This window comes from Arachis hypogaea, chromosome 1 (assembly GCF_003086295.3).
Source record: "Arachis hypogaea cultivar Tifrunner chromosome 1, arahy.Tifrunner.gnm2.J5K5, whole genome shotgun sequence".
Classification (NCBI taxonomy): Eukaryota; Viridiplantae; Streptophyta; class Magnoliopsida; order Fabales; family Fabaceae; genus Arachis; species Arachis hypogaea.
In genome coordinates, this window is record NC_092036.1 from 95,558,428 (window position 1) to 95,565,799 (window position 7,372).

Consider the following 7,372-nt stretch of genomic DNA (forward strand, 5'->3'; position numbering starts at 1 on the left):
AAAAATGAAGTTGTGCGCTATAAAGCCCGACTTGTGGCACAAGGTTTTTCACAAAGGCCCGGTATAGATTATGAAGAAACGTATTCCCCTGTAGTGGATGCGATAACATTGCGTTATTTGGTCAGTTTAGCTGCATATCATAAACTGCATATGCATTTAATGGATGTGGTAACAGCCTATTTATACGGCTCATTAGATTGGGATATATATATATATATATATATATATATATATATATATATATATATATATATATATATATATATATGAAAGTCCCTGAAGGACTAAAGATATCCAAACCGTCTAGTGAATATTTACAAGGGTTATACTCAGTCAAATTGCAAAGATCTTTATATAGTCTGAAACAATCTGGACGAACGTGGTATAATCGTCTTACTGAGTATCTGGCCAAAAACAGATTCAAGAATGATGATATATGCCCATGTGTTTTCATAAAGAAAACTACATCTGGGTTCATTATAATTGCTGTGTACGTTGATGATTTAAATATAATTGGGATTCCTGAAGAGATTCCAACAATTATAAAAACTCTAAAAGAAGAGTTTGAGATGAAAGATCTTGGAAAGGCTAAGTTTTGTCTCGGCCTGCAGATCGAGCATATAAAAGGTGGGATCTTTATTCATCAAACAACATACACAGAAAAGATCTTGAAAAGATTTTATATGGATAAGTCACATCCATTAAGTACCCCAATGATAGTAAGATCTTTGGATGTGGAAAAGGATCAATTCTGTCCTAAAGAAGAAAATGAAGATATCCTTGGTCCTGAAGTACCATATCTTAGTGCCATTGGAGCGCTAATGTATCTTGCTAATAATACGCGACCCGATATATCATTTGCTGTGAATTTACTAGCAAGATATAGTTCCTCTCCAACCAGAAGACATTGGAGTGGAATCAAACAAATCTTTCGATATCTTCAAGGGACGGTTGATATGGGATTGTTTTATCCCTATGGATCCAAGTCACAATTAGTTGGCTATGCAGATGCTGGATACTTGTCTGATCCACATAAAGGGAGATCTCAGACAGGATACCTGTTTACATATGGTGGAACAGCTATATCATGGAGATCCACGAAACAGACGATTGCTGCAACATCCTCTAATCATGCCGAAATACTGGCGATTCATGAAGCTAGTCGCGAGTGTTTTTGGCTAAGGAGTCTGATTCAATATATTTTGTCATCATGTGGACTGATTAATCATAAGATAGCTCCAACTGTCTTGTTTGAAGATAATACAGCGTGCATTACTCAACTTAAAGGCGGATACATCAAAGGTGATAGAACTAAGCACATTTCTCCCAAATTCTTCTTCACCCATGACCTTCAAAATCAAGGGACGATTGATGTCCAACAGATCCGTTCAAGTGACAATCTGGCAGATTTATTCACAAAGTCACTCCCAAGATCCTCTTTTGAAAGATTGGTACATGAGATTGGGATGCGTCGATTTCGAGATATTAAATGATGTCGACAAGAAGGGGAGACTGTACTCTTTTTCCCTTGGTCAAGTTTTTTTTCCATTGGATTTTTCTTGACAAGATTTTTAATGAGGCAGTCCTCATCACAAAGGATATTGTACTCTTTTTCCTTCACTAAGGTTTTTCCCACAGGATTTTCCTTTAGTATGGTTTTAATGAGGCAATAATCCTAAATGGGCATTCAAGGGGGAGTATTGTGATAAGAATGGGACGTGGATGTCCATTCCCATACAGAACTCACATTCTCAAAGAAGAAATAATAATTAATGAATGTTGAAATTGATCCTCCTCATACATGTATAAATAGAGGCCTTTGCCTCCGAGAAAAGTAAGCAAGTAATAAGAAATCTATTCCCTCTTTATGTTGCAATCAAATACTCTTCTCCTTATATTTCTACTACAATTCTTTCTCTTCTTTTATTTTATAAGTATTTTAAATTCTATTTTCTATTACTCTTTACATATAATATTAATAGCAATATTAATCATCTTTATTATATTGAGATAGTAACAATAAACAAATGCAATTCTCTCTCTCTTTATTTTTAATACTTCTTTCTATCTTTGTATATATATACACAATACAACATATAATATTATTATATATATATAAATATTATTGAGCTAATTATATTAATAATAGAGTCTTCTATTTATACATCTTTATTTTATATTTAGTATATCTTTTATTTATTTTACAACAAATTATTGATTTTATATAATTATAATAGAGATATTTTTCTAAATTAGTATAATTATGAATTATTCACTAAATGCTAAGTATAATATTGTTATATAATTATAATTAAGATAATTTTCCGAAATAAATTTAAAAGAGATTAGTATAATTATAATAAAGAGATTATCTTAAATTAGTATAATTATGTATCATTCATTAAATATTAATTATAATATAATTATATCAATTAAAGATAATTTTTAAAAATAAATTTAAAAGAGAAAAATAGTGCAATCATTTTGGAGGAAAAATGAATTCACGAGAAAATAACATCTCACCATCATAAGTTGGGAGAAAACTCAGTTTTAGTATATTAAGTAGAGTAGATAGATTGGTATAAATTATAATAAATTATATAACATTTAAAAAAATGAATAAGAAAAAAATAAAAATAAATAAAATAGATAGAAGACTACAATAAAATAAATTGAATGTGAGAGTTTTTTTTTTGTACATTTCATATCACATCTGTTTCAATAATAATAACAAATAAAAATACGTCAACTTGATATCTAAGAAAAAATTATGAGATAAAATCATAATACAGTTCTAAAGTAAAAGTTTAAATTAGAACATAATATCATTACTCAACATATATTGAAAATAATTTCACACTACAATATACCACAAACAGATAAATGACTTAAATTTAAATACGAAACATTTTTTATTTATGCATACATGATAACACCATGGTCTATAAATACTTCATAGATAACATATCTTATATAGCTCCGAATGATGAGCACGAAAGTTGGAGAGTGTGGTAGTTTGTGTCCACGATAGTTGCCTTCTTGCAACGACGCCTCATAGGAAGAAAAAGAATTGTTATAAAAGCTATCAAATGAAAGAGTAATTAGTAGAGGAATGATATTTTCTTCTAGCATACATGGTCTTTTATAGTGGTAAAATAAAAATAGAATGAATTAAATTTTATATTTTTGTATTAGGAATAGAATTTGATATTTATCCTAATAAAATTATTATTATTATCAATATAAATGGGTTAACAACTTGCCACTAATAAAATCATTGGATAATAAATAAGAATTAGAAGGATATGAATATAATTAAAATAATATAATTAAAATATTTAAAAATATTTTCAATTGATAATTAGTTTAATGATGCATTAAATATTGATTTTATATAATTATAATAAAGATATTTTCCTAAATTAGTATAATTATGCATTATTCATTAAAATAATTAAAAATATTTTTGATTAATAATTGATAAGTAGTTTAATAATGCATTAAATATTGATTTTATATAATTAAAATAAAGATATTTTCTTAAATTAGTATAATTATGCATTATTCATTAAATGCATTCATTTTGAAGGAAAAATTAGTTCACGAGAAAGTGACACATCACTTTCATTAGTTGGGGGAAAACCAGTTTTAATATATTATAAGTAGATAGATAAGTAGATGTTGAGTAAGTCCGCGTGTGTGCCACAACACAGAGAAAAATCAATAACTTTTAAAAATTTAAAAAGTAATAATAAACACCAAAATGAAAAATCGCAGGTTTTTTTTTTTGCTGACTAAAAAAAATTGCAGGTTTTGTTCTAGTTGAAAACTTACTTAATCCCAACAAATTACTATGAAACTGAACTATTTAAACGCAAAAGGTTTTTTTGAAAAACAAAAATTAGTTATTAGATATAGATGGGCTTTATTTTTCTTTGAACTTTTTTAAAGGAAAAAGAAATAGATTGTGATTTATGAAAACATTGAGTAGTAGAATAGTGAATTGAAGAGTATGTTATTTACTTTTAAGGAAAGCAGGGAATGAAGGAGAAGTGGAGGAGCAGGAGCAGGAGCAGGAGAGAAAGGTGATTAAGATTAAGAGACGTGTGTGAGCGCGTAGCATTGAATATTAGGGGTAGCCATGTTTATTAGCTGGCGTTCCAGCATTGCCATTTCATCACCGCCAATCCCAATTCCAATTCCAATTCCAATCCCCAACGAGGAGCCTTTATCATTCTCCACCTCCATCTTCAACTTCTCCTCCGAAAACCCTAGGATCGAGGAGACCCGCGGCCTCATGCATCTCTTCCCCGACCAAGTTCCCCCTTCTACCCTCCCTTTTGGACGCAAACCCCTTGTCTGTGTCGTCAGCGTCCCCAATCACATGACCTACGCCGACTTCTGCCAGTTCTGTGGTTCCTTCCTTCACTACATCCTTGAGATGCGCATTGTCAGGTACTACCCTCCCTCCTTCCCCCTTATGTTCTTCCCTTCACTGCTCTCTCACTTTCTTTCCTTCTTGTTTCAGAATGGATGGAACGGAAGATCAGTACAGCGTTTTGATCCGCTTCGACAATCAAGGCTCCACCGACAGCTTCTTCAAGCATTACAATAGCCGTCGTTTCTCCTCTCTGGTGGTCCTTCTCCATTCTCTTTTCTCCATTAGCTGCTTCTCTCACCGCCTCTTACTTGTTCTTCTTATTTCAATTGTAGGTTGAGGTTTGCCGTATTCTTTTCACGTTGAATGTGTAGTACATTGGTTCCATTGAACATGCCCAACCATCCAATGCTACCTCCGTTGAACAGCCCACATGTCCAGTTTGCCTTGGTACAACCTCCCCTTTAGATATGCATTGCCTACTCTCAATATTATATTATCCATCACCATCTATGACTCCATCTATGTTTTGTGTTGTCTGCAGAATTGTTAGATCAAGACACCAGTGGAATTCTCACTACTCTATGTAATCATTCTTTTCATTGTTCCTGCATATCAAAATGGGCTGATTCTTCTTGTCCTGTAAGTCCCTCCAGAGCCAATCTTTTTCAGTGCATCACATTCATTAACATGTACATAGCGTACACTTGACTGTGCTGTTTGAACTATTTTGCGTGCTTGCCTGGTTGGGTGTTTGAATTCATTGTTCTTTTCGGACTTTTCATTAATTTAGCTAGCATGTCTAAATAAGTTTGACGTAGTGCTAGTTATTGAATCTCTGTACTTGTCTGCTTAGTAATTTCCCACTTTTTTATTCAGGTGTGTCGTTATTGCCAACAGCAAGCTGAAAAATCCATATGTTCTGTTTGTCGGACGACTGAAAACCTTTGGATATGTGTGATATGCGGGTTTGTTGGCTGTGGAAGGTGAGAGAATTTCTCTCCAACCCTTATTTTTTATACTGCTAATTTGCTGAATGTATCCCAGCCATATGTATCTTATTCCTGAGACAATGGTGTCTCAGATATAAAGCAGGACATGCCATCATGCACTGGAAAGAGACACAGCATTACTATGCCCTAGATGTGGAAACCAAGCGTGTGTGGGATTTTGCGGGAGATACCTATGTTCATAGACTGATCAGTCCAAAACCGATGGGAAGTTGGTTGAGCTGAACACTCACTGTGTTCATGCAGAGAATGGGTGTGGAAGTTGCAGCTGTGAAGATAATTCTATGAGCGAGGCGTTACTTAATAGTAAAGTTGAAGCTGTAATGTTGCAAACCTAGTCAAATTATTTTTCTGAAATCTTGGCTTCTGTAAGTTAATTTTATTTTTTACATTTGCAGATTGTCAATGAGTACAATGAATTGCTTGCTACTCAACTTGAAAACCAAAAATCTGTAAGGGGATTCTAGTAGTCATTTGCAGTGAATCTGCTGAGACTGCATCATGTCCAACACCCCCGTATTGCTCACTTTTCTATGTGTTAATTGTAGTATTTTGAGATGTTGTTGCAAGAGGTAAAAGAAGAAACTAAGATAAAAATCTTTAAAGCTGTTCAAAAGGCTGTCAGTCTTAAACAACAGAGGATTTAGGCCAAGATTGACAGGCGTAACAAAGAGAAGAAATTTCTGGAGGAGGTAATAAGTTGTAATCTCTTGTTAAGAATTTCTTATGAAAAAATCCCATTCCATAATCACAGGACCTCATTAATATATCATAAGGACAGGAAATTGTATTGCAAATGTTTATATGTGTTTTGTGTCTGTAGCTTAATGAGAATCTTGTTAAAAATGAGGATGCTTGGAAAGCAAAGTTGCTTGAGATTGAGGAGAGGTATTCTTTTATCTTTTATATCTTTCTTATGGCTGATGTGTTCTTCATAAAATAGTTACTCTTTATGTACTACTTATTTAGTATGAGGATTCTTTGATTAAACCAAGTGTCCATAATTGCTGATTTCATGTTTGTTTGGCAATTTTAGCGATTTCGATTATGTAATTATGTTGCTACTGATTCTAATTACTTGAGCTTTGAGTGGTTGGAAATTTGGTCCAAAGGTCTGAAAACTGAATGGTGTGACTTGTTTCAAGGGAAAAAAATTCTTAAAACGGTCAAAGGAGAGAGTAGCAAGCCTGGAAGAGCAGGTTAAAATGCCATTTTCCTTAATATATTTTTATATTGGTTGATGGTAGGAGTTAAACTTGTACAGTAGTTTTTTAATATTTATAAGGACATACTTATGCATATCATACAACACAAATGGATCGACTATTTGATACTGTCTTAAACTCTGTAGCTTAGATATCTCATGACTTGTCTAGATGATGCGAAGCCGGAACAACAACAGTTGCCTGAGCATAACGAAATCAAAGATGGACTTGTGTCTGCCTCATCAAAGGAATGCTCGTCAACTACTAACTCTCAGCTTGGCAAAAATCCATAAATACAAGAATCATCCGACTAAAGTCCTCACACTGATTTGAATCTTTCGTGTTATGTTCATGCGTTCATACAAATTGTGCATATGGATCCATTAGTATAGATGTTTCAACCTGAAATTTTGTTGTTTCGAACTGTGGTGTATACCTTGAATCTATTCAATTTTGTAAATAGAATACTAATATTGGATTGATGCCTTAAAAACACAAACAAACAAATCATGTCAATGAAGGTATGGCAAAGTCAATAAAATTGCATATAAATTTTATGACGATACATATTGTGCATGTTCATTAAAAAAAAAAGATTAATTGTTAGTTGATTAAGTTAGTGTTTATTATTATTATTATTATTATTATTATTATTATTATTATTATTATTATTATTATTATTATTATTATTATTTGACATTGTTGATTGAGTTCAATCTTATGTAACTGTTTAACTTGACTACTAAGGGTAAATTGTAAAACTACCCAGCCACATGAAA

General features: G+C 32.4%; 1 pseudogene; it reads left to right on the forward strand.

Annotated features, from left to right (window-relative positions):
• The first annotated feature begins 4,141 nt into the window (after positions 1-4,141).
• Positions 4,142-7,158, forward strand: LOC112697574 (BRAP2 RING ZnF UBP domain-containing protein 2-like; annotated as a pseudogene).
• Positions 7,159-7,372: the final 214 nt, after the last annotated feature.